At 44.7% G+C, this 23,549-nt stretch overlaps 1 protein-coding gene across 1 annotated transcript in view; it reads right to left on the minus strand.

The window, feature by feature from the left end:
• GLI3 (GLI family zinc finger 3) overlaps positions 1-12,130 on the minus strand; it is a 580,106-nt gene extending 567,976 nt beyond the window's left edge. The window contains exon 1 of the mRNA XM_060247667.1: positions 11,975-12,130. The gene's annotated coding sequence lies outside the window, so the exon portion shown is untranslated. The remainder of the gene's footprint in view (positions 1-11,974) is intronic.
• Positions 12,131-23,549: the final 11,419 nt, after the last annotated feature.

The raw sequence follows: 23,549 nt of genomic DNA on the forward strand, positions 1-23,549 counted from the left end.
CTCCACTCGCCGTGGCTGCTCCTCCGAGATGGGCTCAGCCTGAGCCCATCTCGGAGGAGCAGCCACGGCAAGCGGAGAAGAGGCGGCAGCAGTGCAGCGGCCTCGCCCGCTCCGCCTCTGGGGTAGAATTGGAGGGGGGTGGAGGCGGGCCGGGGGCATGGCGAGCCACGAGTCCGGGTCCTAGAAGGGCCCGGATTCACGGCTCGCCATGCTCCTGGCCTGCCTCCGCCCTCCCCTGGTTTTGCCTGCGCTGCTGCCGCCTCTTGGCTGCTCCTCCGAGATGGGCTCAGCCTGCGCCCATCTCGGAGGAGCAGCTGCGGTGGGCGGGGAGGGGGCAGCGGAGGCGCGGCAGCCTCACCCGCTCCAAGATGGGGCAGCTTGCCATGCTCCCCGGCGCCGTTTCCCCCCTCCCCCCGCTTCCGTTTTTTTGGGGAGCGGGGAAAGAGGGTGGAAATCCTGGGGTCCCCTGCCAGGGCGGGAGGGTTGGGAATCCTAATATCAGAAGATGATGATACTGGATTTATACCTTGCCCTTCACTCTGAATCTCAGAGTGTCACAATCTGCTTTACCTTCCTCCCTCACAACAGACACCCCGTGAGTTGGGTGGGGCTGAGAGAGCTCTCCCAGAAGCTGCCCTTTCAAGGACAACTCTTGTAAGAGCTATGGCTGACCCAAGGGTATTCCAGCAGCTGCAAATGGAGGAGTGAGGAATCAAACCCAGTTCTCCCAGATAAGAGTCCGTGCACTCAACCACTACTACACCAAACTGGCTCGCAGTCATTGCCATCCTATGCAGCTTTTCTACACACCCTATGGTTCTCAACGTAATTTTCTCCAGTGCCCAAAGAGGATGTCTCCTTCCTCTCCCACCAGCAGAAAAACTGACTGGATCTAGCCTCATTTTAATGTATTTAACTTGTGTGGGGTTGTAGCATTAAAATTAGTACTTAAAGGTCCCTTCACAATTCCTTCTCACTCTCTGTTTTAACTGCACATGTCAATTTGCTCTTCATTCTTGACCAACAAGAACAATCCAGCGGATGCTACCAATTTATTAAGAGAAGGCTTGATGCCTCAGTTGCCAGCCATCAAGGAAAGCACTTACTTTACAAATTAGTATCCCCCCCACCCCCAACACATCTATTGAATAGATGGATGGTCAGGGTGGGGATGGGGGCTGGTAGGGTGACAAAGCAGTGCGAAAATGTGCAGACGTGAAGTCTTTGAAATAATCCAGATCCAAACACTCCTATGGACAAACACTGAGTCAGCCAGGCCAGACAGGGAAGGAGAGAAAACAGAGAGAGATGCCATACTACTTCCCATCCACCTCCGCTTACCCAGCAGAACCAGCATGCCTCTTTTTAGTTTTCTGATTTTTTTTAACATGGGAAAGCAATATGAAACAGGCATTTATTAGCTACTTCTAATCTATTTTTAAGGGGGGGGGACATTTTGATATCTATTTTATTTTAGTTACTTGCGTACGCCCTGCCTTTCTCCCCAAAGGGACTCAAAGCGGCTTATACCCTTCTCCTCTCCTCCATTTTGTCTGAACAACAAGCTCATGAGGTAGGTTAGGCTGAGGAAATGATCTAGTGAGCTTCCACACCAGAGGAACACTTTGCAAATAGGTCTCCCAGGTCCCAACCCTGCAGACTAACCACTGCTCGTTGAGTGCTTCTTGAAATTTGCCCTCAAACTGCAGTACAAACAGAGAGGTGACAGCGCACCCAAGTCCTAAAATGCACTCAGGAAGTATTTATTTAGAAAATGTATATGCTTCCACTCCAGAGACCTGTTCACGTTTAAGTCTGATCTCTCTGATCCGTGTTTCCCTCAGAAATCTTTTGTTCACCTCTTCACATGAGACTGTCAAATGCCTGGTTCTTGACCCTTTTTCTATTTATTCCTCCAGCAATGCCTCCCCAAGATGGCATGGTCAAGTGGGATTGGGTCCCTTGCATCAATAACACCATAAGCATGCTTGATTTCCACAGTATACAAGAGTCAGGTGAGACAGCTTTTTCTTTCAAAGACAATAAGTTAAGGACTAAAAAAGTTGTCCGACAAACTTCTGCCAAGCAGACTGTCTTGTTATGTTGTGGTGTTAGCACCCTCTGGGGGCAAAACATATCATAGCAAGCTAGCAAACAGAAACGGTCTTTAATGGATCAAATTTGTGCCAAAAAGGTTATAATGTCAAGAAAACCGCTTTTGAAAGTGACCAGAGAGATAGCAAATAAGTAGTTCCTTTGGTGAGTTATCAGTTTTGCACTAGGTACCTGAGGACCTGATATAAAACATACGACCTCAGCAGTGTGTTTTCCCTACCAGTCTGGTGATATTTAAAGGACATAAAAGTGTGAGATGAACCCATGGGAGATATCCATGACAGCTTCTTCTACCACACATTTGGGCTACCAGATCCCATCTAGGCAGTGCCAACATGATCCTGGTGACCTCACATCATCTTATTATTTCACCATTACTAGAGTAGTAGGGGATTCAACAACAGGAACCTGATAACCATGGCATTTTTGTTAAATAATTAGTATTTTTGTGATATAATTAGTGTGGTCTTATTCTGAGTGTCATTTTACATGGGAAGTGTTTGACTGGCCCATGGTCACCCAGCAAGCTTCCATGGCAGAGTGAGGATTTGAACCAGAGACACCGATTTTCTAGTTCAACCAGTGCCAGCCCTGCCATTAGGCAGACTAGGGCACCAGTCTTCTGGGGGTGCCAATTTGGGCACCCCATGTGACTCAGTGACATTATCAATGGGGGGGAGGGGGACACCAGAACTTAGCCTTGCATAGTATGCTGAACAGTCTAGGGCCAGCCCTGAGTTCAACACTAACTACACTGGCTCTCTATCATACTACACTATAATGTTGTTAACCATTCAGTTGTGTCTGACTCTTGGTGATTCTATGGGCCAGCTCTCTCCATGTTTTCCAATCTTGTACACTATGCTACTTCTGTAAAAACAAGCAGCTTTATAACCTACTTCCATGAATTAACATATCTAGATGTTAATACATGTTTATGCCTTGGCATAGCTACACACTGATCATATGAGTGGATAAGAAAAAAGGGGGAAAGGATGAATAAGAAAACAAAGCCAGAAGTGCTTAATTGCCAAGGTTAAATGAACCACTTCCCAAACAATTAACCATACATTCATCTGATGTACAACATTTCATCTGGACTGAACCGATGTAAGAGTTGAGATAAACCCTTTCCATGCCTAGTGATATCACCTGGGCCCTTACAACATACTAAAGTCAGAGCCAGATTTAGGGATAATCAAGATAAACTGCAGTTTAGGGTTCCACAATATGAGGGCCCCCTAAGTAAGCTAGGGGAAGGTTGGGGGCAGCATCATAATGATGTTACCTCAAGAGAAAACCTAGAAGCAACAGTGAGTTGCTCTAGGAATTGCTGAAAACTCTATGATAAGATCATAGAGCTTCTGGAGATTCCTAGAGCTGCCTGCCATCACTTCTGGCAACGCTATCAGGGTTTTAAAAGTTTCCCCCCACTGCCACTTGGAATAGCAGCAGGCAATGAGTCCTTGGGGTGAAAGATCCCCTACCCCCACTGGGGCCTTGGCAGCCTTATTCCTCACCTATGGCTGATTCCCCCCAGGTGGAAACCACCAGCCCAGTTTATATTTTCAGTTTCCAATCTCTGAAAGCTTTATTTTACGGGGCCTCTTAAACTGACAGTGTTTCAGACCCCATCATACCAATCTGGTCCTGTCTGCAGGCCTTCCCTACGTTCAGTGCCTCTCCGACATTATGTCTTGAAACACTTTTGTGCTGTTTATTGTAAGCAGCAGTGAGAAGCCAGTTTGGCCAGATAAAACTTTTGATGAACCCTAAGACCCTTGAACACCTAATAATGCAAAAGGCCTGGATAGGAGAAAGAGACCCTAAAACTAGGAACCTGAAAAGAAGAGGCACTCAAACTGGTGTCAAAACCCATTAACTGAGTATATTTTGTCTACACAACAACGTTGTGAGGCAGACTTTCTTGAGATCACCTAGCAAGCTTCCATGGCAGAGTGAGGATTTGAAAGCGGGTCTCCCAGGTTCCAGCCTAGCATACTAACCACTGCTCCATGCTGATAGTATGGTGCAGTGGTAAAAGTGATAGGCTAGAATAGTTCATAAATGCACATACATGTAAGGAACAATCACAATACAAGGTATATTCCCACAAGGGATTCACAATACGGCTCAAGGCAACCTTTTTGAGCTGTTGCCGTTTTGCAAATAGGGAGTTGAGACAATTAGTGTCAATTTGTGAATGTACTGTGTGAGACATTAAAAATAGTTGGAGGAGAAAAAACTTGGAGTTGCCTTCCATTTGGAGTGTTCTTAAAATTACTGGAGTTGTCTTCATTGAAGAGGAAATTGTAGAGTATAGATTTGCTGGAAGAAACTTTGAAGCAGGATATCAAGTCGACCTCCTGTACATTGGAACTCTGCTTCATATTGTGAATCTCCTGTGGGAATATACCTTGTCTTGAGATTGTTCCTTATATGTATGTGCATTTATGAACTATTCTAGCCTATCACTTTTACCACTGCACCATACTATCAGCATGGAGCAGTGAATTGTAGCACATTACACTTTAGTAATTTTTGGTCACTATAACCCTTCAGGTTGCTTATTGTTGCACAGTCTTGAGTGACCCCTCTCTTCATTTTTCTCACCTGGGGACTGGCATCCCTAAGCCCCTCCTCCATGATTGTTCACAGCAGGCTCAACAATTTATGGGTTTTCCAAAAACTGGGGAAAATAACCTAAGTGGATCCCTTGTGTGTAATACATTGAATGGATTCAGAGGACCAGTTATGGGAGATCTGTAATTTTTGTGAATGAGCAGTGGTCTAATCACATGAGCAGTGTAACAGAGGAGAAGCTGTCCACAGAAGATGGCTGAAGCTTCTGTGAGTAGGATCTCTGCACCCCCGACACATTCTGATCCTAGAATTTGCTTATCTATCATCTCTATTTTCTTTCCTAGGTTTACAGAATTCACGCACATAGGTAACTTTTATTCATTTGAATGTGCAACCCAGCCATCCTTGCAGTGACTACGATGGAAACTGCTAACCCTGTACCAGTCACCCATCACATATGAAAGGTGAACGAATCGGAGGCTTTGCCTCTCCTAGTAATAGTACATTTCTCATTAGAACAGTCTAATTTAAAGATTTATGGCACTGGCCTTGTGATCTTTCACAACCTTTCCCAGACCCAGCTTGCTTATCAGAATAACCTGTGGACTGGTACACACATGTTCATGATCAGCTGCCATGTTAAGTGGTGAGCTGCATCCACTAATGACTTCTCATAGACCGCAAAAAGAACTTTATCATTTGATGTTAACCCAGCTAGAATACTTTTCATGGGTGGTAGCTCATACATCCAACCAGCTGTGATTTTTCCAGCACAATATTCAATCACATATTTATAAATTATTCTTTAAAACTGGCTGTCTGAAAACTCTTGAGCCATAGATCATGAGGCAGCTTCTCACTTTAATGCAGTATACAATTAGCAATAAAAACACAAAGAGACATAAAAGCAGCAGCACAAAATAATAAGAATAGGTACAGTTAAAGTTAACTCACCTGAAGACTCATACACTGAAAGCCCAGGGCAACAAAAATGGGAAGTGCCAGGTTAAAAAAACCTTAATAAGCTAGGTGCCAGACAAACAGCAATAGAAAGGGGATTCCATAATCAGGATACCATAACTGAGAAGATCCTCTAGTACAGGAGTGGCCAAACTTGCTTAATGTAAGAGCCACATAGAATAAATGTCAGATGTTTGCAAGCAGGCAGACAGGAAGTAAAGCAAATAGATGGGGTGGGGAAGGGGGAAAGGCAGAAAGAAAGCAACTAACTTCAAATGCCTTCTCCAAACCAGCTGATGTGGTGGGGGGGGGGGGGCTTTGAGATTTACACAGTATGAATGAAAGAACCACATGTGGCTCCTGAGTTGCAGTTTGGCCACCCTTGCTCTAGTATTTATCCAGCCCTATCTTTAAGAAGTACGTCTAAGGAATAACTTTGAGACTTTCCCCCCAGGGTTTGGGGGGGGGGGGGTTGGAGTCAAGTCACAGCCAGTTTAGGATGACCCCATAGGTTTTTCAAGGAAAAGATGATTTACCATTGTCTACCTCTGGGTAGGAGCCCCATGGCACAGAGTAGTAATCTGCAGTACTGCAGTCCAAGCTCTGCTCACAACTTGAGTTCGATCCTGGCAGAAGCTGGGTTCAGGTAGCTGGCTCAAGGTTGACTCAGCCTTCTATCTGTCTGAGGTGGGTAAAATGAGTACCCAGCTTGCTGGGGGGAAAGTGTAGGTGATTGGGGAAGGCAATGACAAACCACTCCGTAAAAAGTCTGCCATGAAAATGTTGTGATGTGACATCACCCCATGGGTCAGTAATGACCTGGTGCTTGCACAGGAGACTACCTTTACCTTTTACCTCTAGGTAGCAGCCCTGAACTTCCTTGGTCTCCAGTACTAACCAGAGCTGACCCTACTTAGCTTCCAGGATCAATAGTGTTATAGAAACAGAGCATCTATACATCACTGGATGTTCCTCTGTAGTGGTGGTTTCCAACTAGATTGGCTTGTCCGCATAGAATAATCCAGTTGTGAATGACTGGATATTGTGCCTTCAATGTAATATAGCAATGACGTGGAGATGCCGCTGAGCAACATACACTATGATCTGGCTCTCACTTTAACTATATTTTCATAAAACTGTTGTACACTTGACATCTGCCTGCCCATCTGCTTATTTCTCAACTTGATTCATTTCTGAGTGAACTCCATCCTCGCTCCTGTAATTCACCAGCAGCTTCTCCCTTCTTCCTTTTCCCCTCCATGCTTGTATAGTTAAATTCTACAAATGAATACAGCCATTGATAAAAAAAAAAAAATATTCAGCTAAAAATGGATTAAGAATTGGAATGCTGGGATGGTGCCAAGACTTGAATCACACCAGCTCTTCATTCTGGTACTGCCGAGCATCAAGTACCAGGAAAGCAATCTGAACGCAGTAAGTAAAAATAATAATGGTCAATGAGCAAATCTGCCCCAAGGGTTTTAATCTTTTGAAATGTATTCCTGGGTCACTTCCGGGGGGAAATATTATTGCAGGTAAACCCACAGATTATGAAAACAATTTGTAGATGAATGGTTCTTTTGAAAGTATGAGACATGCAGAACAACATAACTAGGTTATAATGTGTCCACTGGGGTTTTAGCGCTAGAAAACAAGTCCACGAAAGTGTCAAGCACAACTTTAAAACCCAGTCTACCTGTCTGCTTATGCACGACAGTGTGAATTATGTTTGTCTGAACAGCCTAAAAGCGGGGTGCGGGGGGAGGGAGATTAATTACTGCAATTTACAGAATATCCCCCACTTTGTCACCTGGAGGCAATTACTCACCAAAGGTAAGCATGTCTTTGCAAAACTGTCTCAAAATACTGTTGAGATCTGGTATTATGTAACGGCGAAGTGCAAGCGCTATAGCCTGGGATCAAGTCCTCTCTCATTCATGAAGTCAGTGAGTGTCCTTAGGCTTCAGATCCCCTACTATGTAATAAAGGACAAGAGCATTGGTCTACCTGATGAAGTTGTTGTAAGCCAATACACAGCAGAGAGAGAGAGAGAGAGAGAGAGAGAGAGCGCAGGTGCATATGTTTCATCCAGGGATCTGTAAAATACTGTCTCAGAATGAACTAAAATTAATCCTCCCATTGCACCAATTGTATTTTGCTCTGTGCTTGGTACAGCCCTCCTTTTCTTCCTGTAAGCCAAGACAGCCCACCAATCAAGGATGGTAGCCACCAGCGCCCAGAATAGGAGGAGGATGCTGGGGCACAGAGTGTTGGCCTTTGTGCAAATAACCTCCTTTAGCACCATTCTGCTCTTCTTGAGAGCCAGTTTGGTGTAGTACTTAAGTGCATGGACTCTTATCGGGAGAACCAGGTTTGATTCCCCATTCCTTCACTTGCAACTGCTGGAATGGCCTTGGGTCAACCATAGCTCTGGCAGAGGTTGTCCTTGAAAGGGTAGCTGGTGTGAGAGCCCTCTCAGCCCCACCCACCTCACACGGTGTCTGTTGTGGGGGAGGAAGATAAAGGATATTGTGAGCCACTCTGAGTGGAGGGTGGAATATAAATCCAATGTTTTCTTCTTCCTCTTCCTCTCTGGGCCAGTAAAAAGGCTGTTGAGCTGGCTCTGGTACTCACCTGAGCTGCAGGTGTGCCAACTCCCCTGAACATCAGGTGTGTTGATGGCACTGAGGCTGAGAAGCAGAGGCCTCCTTTGGAAGGGGAGAGAGAGAGATCTAGCAATGAAGTTAATTTCCTGTTGCATTCATTCCTGCTTTGGGATCCACAGAATAGAAGTAGTTTTAGACAACCCAAGACTCTCATCAGCAGTGTCTCTAAAATGTATGCCAGTTATCACTTCACGAATCTCACCAATGGTGAAAGTTTAAGCTAGCATACAAATGCACAGAAGATTTCTCTGAGACAGAGAAGCTACAACAACATAGACAACTCCAACAAGTGTTTGGAAAGGAGCTGGAGGAATTTCTCTCAACCTCACTTTGACTGACTTAGCTTAAAAAAAGAACAAGTTGAAAGTAGTTTTGAATAGTGGGGGAAATTGAGACTTCTGAAATGGAGAGGGCAGCGGGGTCCCTTGCCCGCAGTTCATTGGCTTAGAAACGTCATTGGTCTGCTATAATCAGACTCTTAAGATTTAAAGAAAAAGGAGGTAATTCGGGGTGGGGGGAAAGCGATACAATACTTGGCAGAAAGAAAGGCAAGAATATAGAAAGGTGAGAAAGTTCGTATTTTCTTCAGTGCTGCTAAAAAGGAATGAAGAGAAGAAGAAAGGAGCTACTGAATTTGAGTGTTTAAAGCCAACGATGGCTCTTAAAGCGTGCAGTTGTGCAACCTGCCACCCCTGTAATAAAAAGCAGGTAGCAGGAGCAACTATTTCAAGATGGTGAAGCTTTTTCTGCCAATTTGGTTAGGAACTTTCATGTGCCCCTCAGTGTACTGAGAAAGGCTTTGTCTGGGTTAAGTACAAGCATATGAAGACAGTTGAGGAGATTTAGCTGCTTTTGCACAGGATATGGCATGAATCCAACATCCAGTATGTCACGTCACAAACGTTTATATGGCAAGAAGGGCAATTATGGCTTCCTATGATGTGGAGGTGCAGCAAAGTGATGCACAACATGGAGAATCCACACAATTTCTGATACGGAAGTGACTTTTGTGCAAGGAATTGTCATTGGGAGTTTGCACCGCACAGCAGAGCAAATTAGCCTGCACTCCTAAAAACACCTTGTAAGCTCTTGGAGGATTGGCTACATCAGAGGGGTGTGGCCTAATATGCAAAGGAGCTCCTGCTAGAATTCCACCCCCGGGTAAGCTCCATTGATTAAAGTAATAATTACTCCTGAGCAGAAGTGCTTAGGATTGCTCCCTAAATGTTATATTAAGCCATCTTTGGAAAGTGATTTGGAATGGTTCAGGCTCCTTTTGAACATACATGAAGCTGCCTTTACTGAATTAGTCAGTATTGCCTAACAGTAGCTAGCTCTCCAGGCAGAAGGCTTTCACATCATCTACTACCCAGTCTTCTTAACAGAAGATGTTGGGGCCTCAGTCTGGCACCTTCTGCATGTAAAGCCAAGATGCTCTACCATTGAGCCATAGCCCTTCCACTTTCTGCATTTAGTTGCCAGTCAAAATGAAACATGGATTCCTCACCTCACTTAATACTGTGATATATTTCACCAAAAGAATCCGTCCTCACAGGCAAGATGCAATGGTATGACTACTTAAAAATAAATCACCTACAGCAAAGATTTTGCTTCTCCCTGCAAATTTTCATTATGCTCCATTATTTTCTGGCTAAATAATTCCCATGTTTTGGGGCTCACAGTTTCTCTCATAGCACTCATGAATACTTGATCAGCACCTTACTTTTTTTGGAGGGGGATTTTTTTTGTATTTGTGTGTGCATGCGTGAGTGTGTGCATGCCTGGAAGTCATGGTGACTTCTAGTGACCCCTACTGGGGCATGAAGGCAGAGAAGTGGCTTGATACAGCCTACCTCTGCCTCCCACTCCTGGTATTCCTTGGAGGTCTCCCATCCAAGTACTTGCCAGGGTCTGCTTAGCTTCTGAGATCGGATGAGATCAGGCTTGCCTGGGCTATCCAGGTCAGCAGCTGCCTGTGTTTGTTTATAGTGCAGCAAAGCAAAGTCACTGCTCATGTCTTTAGTGTTATAGTTCAGTATTATAAGACTATGTGGGAGGTTACCCAGAAACAGGGCAGGGCAGGCCCTTGGGCCCAGATGCGTGGCTCAGCCAAGTAGAGCAGGGTGGTGGGACAAAGGGCAGAAAGGTGAGTAGCCTCAGCAACAGGGCAGTCCTTGCACTCTGCCCCAGGGAAGCTCAAAGGGTGCGGAGCCACAGAGCAAGCCTGCTTGAAAGAACAATGGCCCTCCAGGTGTTTCGAGGAAAGATAGAGGAGTCCTTGCACTCTGCCCCAGGGAAGCTCAAAGGGTGTGGAGCCACAGAGCAAGCCTGCTTGAAAGAACAATGGCCCTCCAGGTGTTTCGAGGAAAGACAGAGGAGAAGGGGGGGAGGCACCAGAAACAGAATGGAACAGTCACACCGCTTGTGCATTTCCATGGTGCACCAGGGCAAACAGATGGCTGGAAACCTGCAATGGAAGAGTTTCACTGGGGATTTAATCCACATGTGAGTTGTTTTACCATAAGGTAAGGATGAGTGGAACATGGGAGCCAGATCTGCATGTGTGATTGCAACCATTTAATCCAGAGAGGAGGGGTAGCTATGGTAGACCAAACTGCTTGTGTGATCGCACCCAGTGACTTGGCATGCTATATAAGGAGTTCTTAACCTTGCTATCCCCAGTTCAATGAGACTTGATGATCAAGCATTACTCATGAGTACTAGACTCAGGAAATATCTAGGGACTTTGGGGGTGGAGCCAGGCGCAAGGTTGTTACAAGGATGATTGAACTCTGAAGGGAGTTCTGGCCATCACATTTAAAGGAACTGTGTCCTTTTAAATGCTTTCCCTTCATTGGAAATACTGAGGGGTGGGGTACCTTTTGGGGGGACTCATAGAATTGGATCCCCTGGTCCAATCTTTTTGAAACTTGAGGACAGTTTTTCAGGAGAGGCACCAGATGCTATGTTGAAAATTTGGTGCCTCTACCTCAAAAAACAGCCCTCCAGAGCCCCAGATACCCACGGATCAGTTCTCCATTATACCCTATGGAGACCTCTCCATCGGGTATAATGGAGTACCTAGTGGATATTTCTCCCCCCCCCCCAAGCTTTCTGATAACCCCAAAGCAGTGGAAGAGCCTCTAAACCAGGGGACCCCCTGTCTCCAACTGGGGATTGAAGACCTGGAGATAATCATGTACTACGCTACTAATATATATTTGCTATTTACTATCACTACTTTAGCAATGAACACTAGTTTGCTTCCAAGAATCACTTTATATAATGAAAAAAGGATTATACTACAGCTTAACAACCACTCATGAGAGATGCACAATGACTTGATAAATACATTTTACATTGAGAAGAACACATAGGTTCCATAGAATGAATGTACACCTAAAGTCCACTATCACTGAGGAAATAATCCTCTTCTTGATGCACTCAGTAGACAAGGTGCTGGCAATTCTCCTAGAATGAAGAAAAAAGTGACAAGCTTCTGGTAAAAAATGGGCGTGTTTGGTAGGTAACGTCCTTCGTCTGACTAATAACTTGATTACTCTGCAACTAAATATACAACTACACACGATATATCACTTAATTAAATGTAATGATGCAAAGAGAAACTAAGAAAAGGCTTGGTAACTCACCCAATGCTCAATTCTTTGTGGATACAAAGTACAGAAATCACTTTCACAAGGCTCAAAAGGTTCTCCTAAGTGGCATGAATGCCGCATTCTATCAGTGGGGATTGGCAACCCTAACTAGAGGGAAAGTAACAAGCCCCAAGAAAACAGGAAATAATCACACTGAAAAGAGAACAAAGTATATTTAAAGGGACAGCAGCCCTAGGAAGCTTCATTAGTGCTTGGTCTGCCCACAAAGGACACTCTGGCACTGTAACTCCATTTAAAATTGATCACTCATGCAAATGATTTTTTTTTTAAGCAAAGAAATGTGTTCACAGGAATGTAACAGGCTGACCACTTAGTCGTAAGGATGGCCTGTAAAATGTAAGTGACCAAATCATGGCAATTGCTAATAAAAAAAAGTCCAGGGGCACCTTGAAGACAGACATATGTATTCACATATGAGTTTTCTTGAGACAGAGCTCACATCTTCAGATACAAAGAAAGAAACTCAGTTAAACAGCTAAATGTGGAACTGGCCTCCAATGTTCCCTCTAAGCTGTGGAGTCTTATGAACAAAAATTCTACATTGTGAGCTACTGGCATTAAAGATGTGACAGAGCAATTTGGCTACTGCATGAATTAGTTTGCTCTGGGGCCATCTTTCCTGAGCTAAGACAAAAATGTGTGAGCTAGTGGCTAAAAATGGTGAACTGGCTCACATTAACTCAGCTTAGAGGAAACACTGCCGGCCATGGTTTGTCAAGATACGCATCCTGTCTCCAAAGTCAGCCAAAACCAGGCTATTGCAGTGACATTACAATAAATGAAAGTGATGTATGGCAGGCAAAGGTGGTGCTTGTAATGGTGGCTGGGCATCAGGCAGGGATTCTTGAAGACACAACAATCAAGTTTATTAGATGGTCAACAGACCTTTCAGCAGTACAATCATTAAAACAAAATGCAACAATTATACATGTTTGATTTTAAAAAGTTCTTTCAGAATCCAGGATCCAGTCTCAACTGACTCCACTGAAAAAGACAGCTATTTCCCCAATATTTCTCCCCAGCTCTGACCCAGATGGCCCAAGCTAACCTGGTAAGATCTTGGAAGCTAAGCAGGGTCAGCCCACGTTAACACTTCGATGAGGAACCACCAAGGAAGTCCAGGGTTACTGTGCAAAGGCAGGCAATGGCAAACCACCTCTGAATGGCTCTTGCCTTGAAAACCCTACAGGGTCACCATAAACTGTCTGCACAGTGCAACCTGATGACACTTTTCAGCACCATTTCTCCCCAGCAAGAAAAAGGGGCAACAAGGGGTTCTGCTGAATCACCAAGGGTGGAGCAATTACATAATCTCCTAACTCCTTTATAAAAATTAGAAAAGATTCTTGCAGCAAATCCATGAGTGCTCCAAATAGCCAAGTTTTCCTATTCGTTCATGTAATATAACCTGTTTTCTCCAGCAGTTTTACTAGAATGTGCATTCTTGTTCCTAGCCTTTGTTTTGTGACCCATGATATTCATTGTTGTGGACTGATCCTTTTGTGGGGGGTGGGGAGATGGATGGGGTTAAATTATTGTCAAAAGCAATTCTGTATGGAACACTGAAAAGAAAGTGTCCCACTCTCAACTTCTGCTACAAGTCCCTTCTCTCTCTGACAGACACAATACCAATAAGAAGTTTTCATTACTCTTGCCCCTGGATTAGACCCGATTGATCTCATTCGTATTCAAGCCCTATCATCCTATGATCTTCACAAACTCATTTCATAAGCTGGTATACCCAAGTAAGGCTAAGTTGCAAGGGGAACATCCACCCCCCTACCCCCACCTTCCTAACCTCAGCAGCCAGGCATTTTGCTCAACTTCTGTTCATGAGCTTTACTGGCAAGGTAATACCCAGAAGGTGTCTGGCAAATGTTAGGCTGAAGGCAAGTGATATAACCAGCATAAATTTGTGATGACCTAATTTGTTTTTCTGCCCTGATATTAATGAACAGGCTATTACAAAGTGTGGTTGAAACAGCCTTTCAGCAATAGTTTAAATGGCTTGTTTCTACGTTTTCCAAACTGTTAAGTATTACAGAGTCGGTTTGGTGGTATTTACCTATAGCTGAAGGTGCAAGTTCTTACTCTTAGGTTATTTTTATTTGCAACATATGACTGAGTTCTATAATCACACCTGGAATTTGTGTGTGCATACTATATAAAATAGTTGGGTTCAAAAAGGCGGGGTGGAGTAAGCAATCCTAAGAGAGTTTAACCCTTCTAAGACTTATTTCTGTGGATAGAAGAAGAGGCCGCAGGGGAAGAAAAACTAATTTTCTATTCTCTTCTTCACCCCAGTGCTCTAATTCCCACCACTTCAGTTTCTCCCACTCCTTCTGAAGGTCGTCCCATCTATTTGGCCATTAAGGCCCATACTTTTTCAACCTCAATCTACTCTGCAAGAAACAGGTGTAATCAAACCTCAAATTAGCAGACTTGTGGACAAACAAAAGCATGATTATGTAGGGCCATGCTGGCATAGTACCACACGTTTTCAATACTTGTGATTATAACTTTCTTATATTTCCTACATAAGGTGATTAAATTGGCCTTCAGTGTGCTCCTTCAACATCCTTGGACCAAAACATTCTGTTCCGCCAGTGAGAGAACCTTCTTCCTGCACAAAGAACCATTCATCCAGTGGAAGGAGAGGGGTATTTCATCAATGGGAGGCCCTTCAATTAATTAAATGAAACCTCTGGGATCCCACCCAGTGCTTCTAGACATTACAACTGTGTACTTTTTAATTTAAAAAGAATTATCCAAAAGTGAATTTACTGCATCTGTATGTGGATTGTCCCTTTCATCCCCACAATTAGAAGCCACTAGTAGACCTAGAACCTGTCTAATCCTGTTTTAAAGCTGTCTACATCTGGAGCCATCACCATATCCTCTGGCAGCAAATTCCAGATTGTAATCACTTCATTGTGTAAAGAAGTATTTCCTTTTATCTGCCCTGAATCTACTGCCCATCAACATCATTGGGTCCCCTTGAGTCTTAGGATTTCAAAAGAGGGAATAAAGTTATATCTGTCTACTTCACTTTTGAATGAATTCTGAAGCGAATGCAAAGGGGAAATGATGTGGCCCAGTGGTAGAGCATCTGCTGGGCATGCAGAAGGCCCCAGGTTCAATCCCTGGCTTCTCTAGTTTAAAAGATCAAGTAGTTAGGTGATGTGAAAAACCTCTCAGCCGAAAAGCCCCTACCACTTTGAGCAGACACGACTGATCCTGATGGACCAATGCTCTCATTCAGTATAAGGCTGCTTGTGTTTTGTGATGCAAATTAGCATTCTGACCTGCACAGAGTTGACACTTGTACTGCAAAGCTACTGAGAAGCAAGAACTGCAAAAGTGCCCATCCCCAAAGATTTAATGAATCCAGTAATTCATTCCAGGGCTTAAGTTCAAGCACTCCACCAGGCCTATGAGCTTGTAGTGCCACAAGTATGAATAAACTCACCTGGCTAATTTCAGAATGCTTCTCTTTTTCATTAGACCACAGTTGGTTGTAACTCCCCATTTACTGCATTTTTCTTTAAAAGAGTAAGCCTTAACTGAAGATGGAATTTCCATCTGTTACTCCTAGTGCCACAGGCAGTACTTTGTTACATGGGAAACTGCCTCCGGGCAATTTAGAAGCTGTAGGCTTCTAAGGTTCATATGAATTCTCTAGATTCTTCTTTTTACATCCTTAACAGCTGCTTATTGGAACTGCAGAGTATCCAAGGATGCCTCTGTGGAGTTATCAGGTCCCTCAAATAAAAGTCTGCCCTGGTTCTGTAGTGCTGAAAAGATGCTCATATATTTATTAGCTTCACGATGTCTATTGCAATGGCCTGGAATGTGTTCTCCATCAGACAGTCAGCATGGAATAGCGGAGTAGGATCCAGGAGACCCAGGTTAAAATGCAGTTTAAACTCTGCCATGGAAGCACATTAGGTGACCTTGGGCCAGCAGCCTCGTTCTCCCAGCCCAACCTGCCACACATGGTGATTGTTTCAAGGATAAAACGGAGGAGAGGAATGTGACTCTGGAGAGAGAACACAGAAATGCCCTAAATACATTATTAAGATGTTTTGAGTCATCACTGGTGAGCAAAGGTGGACTTCTAGTAGGAGCTGCTTTGCATATTAGGCAACACAGTCCTGATATAGTCAATCCTCCAAGAGCTTACAAGGCTCTTTTTGCATTGGCTACATCAGGGTGTGTGGCCTAATATGCAAAGGAGCTCCAGCTAGAATTCCACCCCTGCCAGTGAGAAAAGGCAGGATATAAATATCCACACACATACCTAGATAAAAATTAGATGTTGCCAGCTGTGTTCAAACCAAAAACCCAGCAACTTATTCTTCCCATTATATCTGTGGCATCATCTTAATATACAATGCATGATGGGATGCTTGGAAGACAATGAAGCAGAGCTGGGGGAAGAAACTCCATGTCATATAGGGTTGCCAACTGCAGGTCGGGAAATTCCTTGAGCTTTTGGAATGGAGCCGGGGGGAGGGCTAATGGGAGATGCCTCAGCAGGATACTATTTATTTATTTATTTAGACTACTCTCCCCCATGGGACAGGGCTCAGGGTGGTGTACATTAAGGAAGTATGTATGTAATTGTTATTAAAAAGTTATCAAAAATGTATAACAATGACAACAACAACATGTCCTGCAGTCCACACTCCAAAGCAGCCATTTTTTCCAGGGAAACTGATTTCTGTCACCTGGAGAACAGTTGTCATTCTGGGAGATCTCCAGCCCGCAGTTGGAGTTTAGCAAACTTAAAGCCACATGCTTTGTATTTCTAAATGCTGGTAGGGAAAAGGGGACAATGCGATTTAGTAGAGCTGCTATTTGAGCAGGAACTGCAAACCTATAGTAACATGAAGCTCAGGCCCCAGTTTTTCTTGAATCTCCCAGTATAATTATCCTCCTCACAATTTCTTTAAAAATTGGCTGAACAACTCAAACAAAGATTATAGAGACCATTGAGGAGTATAGCCCCAGGGAATCTACACTACATTGCAGTATCCAAAACTGAGACACTTAAAGTGCCATTTCAGTACTGCTTTCTTTACCTGGATTTGCTTGCTTTAGCCCCCTTCTGGAATCCCCAGCATTCCAGTTTGTGAAGATCTGAGGCTTCCAGCTGCCTAGCCATTTGGAGACTACCTCAGTATATAGCTTGACCCTGCAGAATCATACAAGGATTGGTAATACAATCTCTCTCCCTCCATTATTATACATGGAACAAGTGTGTGCAGAGCTAGAATAGCCTTTATTTCCTGTGGGCATTTTGTGCTTGACATCATTCTGTGTTTTAACTTTTAAATCAATACTATTCCTGACTATATCCCAGCCTCTGTTGCTTTCCACACTTGTTCAAGAGCCCCTTCACTTTTTCTTGGATTGACAACTCTGTGTTGGAAAATTCTTTGAGATTGTGGATTGGAACCTGGGGTGGGCAGGATTTGGAGGGGGAGGGTATAATGCCATAAATTCCACCCCCTAGAGTCTCCAAGGACATTGATCTCCTAGATCTAATTCTAGGAGATTTCCAGGGCCCCACCAGGAGGTTGGCAATCTTAATTTTTTTACTGATCTCGAACGATAAGTGTAGCTGTCTAAGCCTAGATTTCAGCAAATTTTCAATCCAGCTAGAGCAAGACAGAAGGACAACAGAGAGATAATTCCTTCTTGTGCAACTTTGTGTCCTGTTTGGGAGATACCGGGAGGGTAGCCAGTAGGGATGAGCACAAACTGGAAAAATGGTGGTTCATGTTGGTTCATGATTTGTTTGATTGCATGAACCATGAACTTACATGGGCCACGATTTTCCTGAACTGGTTTGTTGTTCATTTGGTTCAGGAGATGATAGAACAGACCCCTTGCAACTCACAGGGAGTCTTCAACAGGCTCTCATCCACCCACGCTCCATGTTTGGCAAAGACTGGATTTGGGTTGTACAAGTTATAGCCCCACAAAGCAAGTGCCCCTAGGAAAGCTCAGTTGTATCTTCAGGTTCGGCCCCTGAAACCACAGCAAGGAACACCTTCCCAGCCAGGAGACATGTTTTAAAAAATTATCCCATTGGTTGGGGAAAAAAGAGTCCCTCAAAGCCTTTCCTAAATCAGTCATGCAGCAAACAATTCTCACAACAATTAACTCTTCTCTCTTTGTGCTGCAAAGTGAAAGCAGTTGAGTCAGGGTGTGGTTTTATACTGGTATATAATCTACTCCATAGTTGGCTTTCAGAGCTGCAAACCAAGCTATGGACAAGTCCTTTGGGTGTTTCTAGGGCTCTCCACAATTCTACCCCCAGAGCTGTCCAGGAATTGATTGAATCAGTGACAGGTTGTCTGGAGAATGAACCACAAAAACAAACCATCCAAACCTCTAGAGGGGAAAGGCAGTTCATTTTTGGGTTTGGGGATGATGTGACCAAATGAACCAGTTCAAAATGAATCACAAATTGGCTTGGTTCATGCTCGAACTGCAGTTCGTTTTTTGGTTCATGCCCATCCTGTTTCAAAGCATCCTCCAAGACCTGAGCAAGAAAAATGGAAGGAAAAGCATAAATCAATCACTGGTGAGGAGGTGGAGCTTCAACAGAAAGTATATAAGGAAGGCCCTGCATAGAGAGGGAGGATGTCTACTCCCTGAAACTGAGATTACTCCTCACTGCCTGAAGCTGAGATTACTCCTTTTGAAGTAGGGTTTTCAGCTCCAGGTTGGAAGATCCATGAAGATTTGAGGGGTGGATTCTGGGCAGGGTATGGACTTCAGCAGGGTATAATGCCATAGAATTCACCTTCCAAAGCAGCCATTTTCTCCAGGGGAACATTTTGTCTGTCATTGGTGATCAGTTGTAATCCTAGATTCCAGACACCACATGGAGACTGGAAACCCTATTTTGGAGGGAACTTACTTTTAGGCAATCTGGCTGGTGTACCGTCCACCTAATGCACCGGCCAGCACCTACCATCCCTGATGGAGGCTGTGGCAAGCTGGGCATTGGAGTTCCCAAGGCTTATAGTCTTGGGTGATTTCAATGTCTATGCGGATGACATGGCCTCCAGTCGGGCGATGGACCTAGTGTCTTCCATGGCGACACTGGGACTCTCCCAATTTGTCACCACTCCCACGCATCAAGCCGGGCACATGTTAGACTTGATCTTTGCGTCCGGGATTTTGGTGGACGATATCACTGTAGAAGCAGTGCCATGGTCGGATCACCTAGCCCTCAAGGCTCGTGTGGGTGTGCCGCCCCAACCCTGTATGGGCGGCGAGCCTATTTTGGCTCGCCCGCGGAGTCTGATGGACCCAGAACGGTTCCAAATGGCTCTGCGGGATCCCTGGCCCCCTAGCGATTCCCTTGATGACCTGGTAGAGGCTTGGCATGACAGGCTACCCAGGACCATCAATGAGATCGCACCCCGGCATCCTCTGCATCCCCGAAGTAGGCTGGCTCTATGGTACACCTCGGAGCTACGGCAGCTGAAACAGGGACTCAGATGACTAGAGAGGTGGTGGTGGCATACTCGTGACGAAGCGACGAGAACATCCTACAGAACGTTTATGAAGTCTTATGAGATGGCAGTCAAGGCCGCAAAGAAAGATTACTTTGCAGCTAGGACTGCGTCTGCAAATTCGCGCCCGGCACAATTATTTAAGATAATTGAGAATATGACTACTCTGCCTCAAGGCAGACCAAATGCGAGAGAATTGGAAATCGGCTGTGAGGCTTTTGCGAAATTTATTGCAGACAAAATCTCGTCGCTCTGCCAGGACTTTCCCGCCACGTTGGATACAGTACATGAAACCGAGGCTCCGTGCCTGTCTTCTGACTTTATCTTGGACCACTTCGACGCACTTAGCTTAGGGGAAGTCGACGGAATTCTCTACAGAATGATCCCTGCCTGTGCCCATTATAAAGCCCACTAGCATTCTGCCAGCCTCTTTCCATGGACTGGTCTGTCTTTGTGCATGTCTGGCATCTCCCCCCATTTGCATCCTTTTTTGCTCCCCATTAATCCGAAGGAGGAAAAGTATCCCCACCATAGCCATGCTTATGCTGGAAAATCCATTGTGTGGGCCGACAACTGCTTAGGGTTGCTTGGTAATAAAGTCAACCCTAGCCAAACAACAACCTTAATACAAACATTAAGGATCCATTTTAAATGCCTGTATCAAGCACTGATTTAGTTTTGTATGGAGACTGATGACCAGAACATCTAGCTTCAGACACTATTATGTGTTAGGTGTCTTGTAGATGCAAACCAGAAACAAAGCAGGTATCCCCATTTAAGCAGGTTCACTGCCAGGCTTTATGATCAGAACAACACGGTTACCAAAGCAAGCTCATGAAACAGGCTCCATATGTGTCTTGCCCAAACTTTTCAAACATGCTAGAGGAAATTGGGACTAAGTTCACTGAAATCAATAAATTTACACCAGTCCAAAAGTGGCATGAAATAAAACAGACTTTTAAATGCCTGATGGATGCGGCTAGACTACAAAAGTGCCCTGTCAAATCCTCAAAATTTGTTTAGGGGTTGTGACTTCTATTAGAGTTAATTAGTGCCCCTGGGGTTTGCAGGCAGCCAATTTTGAACTAAAGACAGCATCTGGTTTTAAAATTGAGTTAGTTCCAGAATGGCTTGTGGGGTCAAGGTGTAAGGCAAAAGTGTGGCTATTAACATGGATTTATTTACCTTTCCCCAAAGACCTCAAGAAAGCGTAACTGTGGTTTACTTATTTTATTCTCCATAACCCTGTAAGGTAGGTAAGGCTGGCCTGGCAATGACCCACTACTATCCAATGAATTTTATGACTGAATGGAGATGTGATCTCAGCTCCACCTGGATCAAGTGCTGTGCTCTGTGGACTATACCAGGGGTGTCAAACTCATTTCTTTTGAGGACCAGATCTGACATAAATGAGACCTTGTCAGGACAGGCCATGTTGGGCCGGGCCATATGTGTACCTATTTAAGATTAGGTTTAAAAAACCCTTAAAACATTAGCACTCACTGGTCTTAAAGGTGCTTTCTTTGTATCTCTCCCATGTGATTTAGGGAACAGGGCAAAGAAAGCTGTGGCTCTTTCCTTCCTTCCCCAGGGGCCCAGGAGGGGGAGGAGCCTCAGCCAATAGAAGGAAGAGAGGCTTGGTTCAATAGCTCTGCTGTGCGATTGAGCCTGGCAAAGCAAGCTTTCCCTCCCCCCTTCCTCCCAAGGGAGGAGCCTCAGCCAATGGACAAAATAGAGGTTTTGCTCTGTAGCTCCTGTGTGATTGAGCAAGCCTTGCAAAGCAAGCTGGAAGCAGATGACAGCCAATTGTTTGGGAGCCTGATAGGAGCCCTCTGAAGGCCTGATTCAGCCCCCAGGCCACATGCTTGACACCACTGCCAAACATGCTTTCAATCCCAGGTTAGTGAAACTGTCACTTACTGCAGATCAAAAAAGTTTCTTGAATATCATGCCCGATTTATAGAAATTTCAAAGACTAAGGGCCTAACTACATATATACAGTCCTAAGGTTATGGCCCTTTTCACACTTAACAGTGGAAACCGGAAGGGAGCCAGTATTGTGCCAGCCTGGAGTAAACTGGGACAGGGATGGGAGTTTTCAGACACATGTTTTTTTTCCTGGTAGGGTTCTGTGATTGACCATTTCACACTATTCCACTTTTATCTTGCTTCCATGAGCGCTGGCTGTTTTCATGCCCTTTTTTGCCGGCACATGATTTCCAGCTTTTTGGGGGGGGGGACGTTGAGCTAAGATCGTTATAGTGCTATAGCGATGTTTCAAAACAGCACCACCATAGGATTGGATACACAGTTCAAGTGGGAAGAGAGTTTACAATGCCTGGCAATCTGAACATGGTCTTTGGCTCCCCCCCTAACATTTATACCTGCTGCAGCTTGGCACAAGTCACTTTCCAGCCAATAGCCTGTGAGCATATCAGGCTGGGTTAGCAACTTCTGTCTCACCGATCACTGTTGGTCAGTTCTCCCGCTGAAACCTGCTGCCCTATGGGCAACCCCTCTCCAGGTGGCAACAGCCCCCCCTCCCATAAACGTGCCTCAGAGTCACCTACAAACCAATCACATTCCCGTGACTCCTGTGTGGGCATGGAAGTAATAGCAACAGGTGACAGACCAATGCCTGGTGCCCTGATCTCTCGCTTGAACTGTGTATCCAATGGGGCACTTGTTACAAAGTGTCAGCTGCCGCGATCTCAGGCATCTCAATGGAGCCCAGGCATCCTTATGGTGGTGCTGTTTTGAAACATCTCTATTGCACTATAGCGCTATAGCGATCTTAGACCAATGTTCCAAAAAACAAAAGCTGGAGTTCGCGTGCCAGCAGGCAAAAAAGGATATGAAAACGGCACTCCTGGAATCACTACGGGACATTTCACACAGCATCCCATAGTGATTTCAACCCAGAAGGAGGGGTTGAAAACTGAAAGAAACTGCTCTTTGTTAATAACGACTCAGGCATGCCTCACTACCGGGACAGCCATGGGACTGTGTGAAAAGGTAACAGTATTCTGGTAGCAGCCAGTTACTGAATTGGATCTGTCTGAAATGCCAGCAGAAACCCATTACTGTTCAGTAACTGACCAGCTGCCATACCGAAATACTTAGGCTGTGTGAAAAAGCTCTATATCTCAGTCTACCATGAATCACCACACATGAGTTGCAAGTTCCCAGTTGGTAACTCAGTTGCCAATGGGGACAATGTACTTAAATCCTCTTTTTCCCCCCTAACCTGAAATGATTCTGGAGAGTTACTTTGGCCCACTGTGGAAGCATACTGATGGGTACATGTATACGTGGTGGCCCTGGGGGCACTTCAGGTCAGCATGGGGCAGGAAGGTATCCTCTCCTCATGACCCTGATCCAAACCTACCCACCAGAGGATTTGCAGCACATCTGATAGAAAGGTTTTGTGGCAAACCAGTATACAACCCATGGACTCTGCAGAAAGAATTTTCTATGACAAGTGAACATGCTAAGAGCAGGCTTCCTGAATATTGTGCAAATGGACACCAATTCAGAAGAAGTTACTTACACTTATGCCCTACTGAGATCTGTGAGAAACATTTGCCATAACTAAATTAATCCCATTTATTTCCATTGGGTTTATACTTCAATCCTATGCAGGTGTAGTTACTATTTTGACAGGGCATGCAACGGGCTGAGGCACTCCCCCCTTTGTAAGTACAGGAGCAGCCACATGCCCCCCCACAGCTGCTTTGGTGCTTGAAAAGGCCCAGGGAGGAGAGACAACATCAGCTCAGCCCAAAGCACTCTGGGCCTGATCAGGATCTTGTGCCACTTTGAAAATGCTTTAAGAATGGCAGCAGGGTCCACAGGTCAGATCTATGCACACTGTCATGTGCATATTGGCCTTTACTGTCCAGTAAGCAAGCACAGAATTTCAGCCTTCAGCACACCTCATTTTCTCTGGGTTAGGTTTGTACAGTCAAACTGATTTGAATGCTCCACAAACTGGTTAAAAAAACACTGTGCCA

The sequence above is a fragment of the Heteronotia binoei genome, chromosome 10 (assembly GCF_032191835.1).
Source record: "Heteronotia binoei isolate CCM8104 ecotype False Entrance Well chromosome 10, APGP_CSIRO_Hbin_v1, whole genome shotgun sequence".
Classification (NCBI taxonomy): Eukaryota; Metazoa; Chordata; class Lepidosauria; order Squamata; family Gekkonidae; genus Heteronotia; species Heteronotia binoei.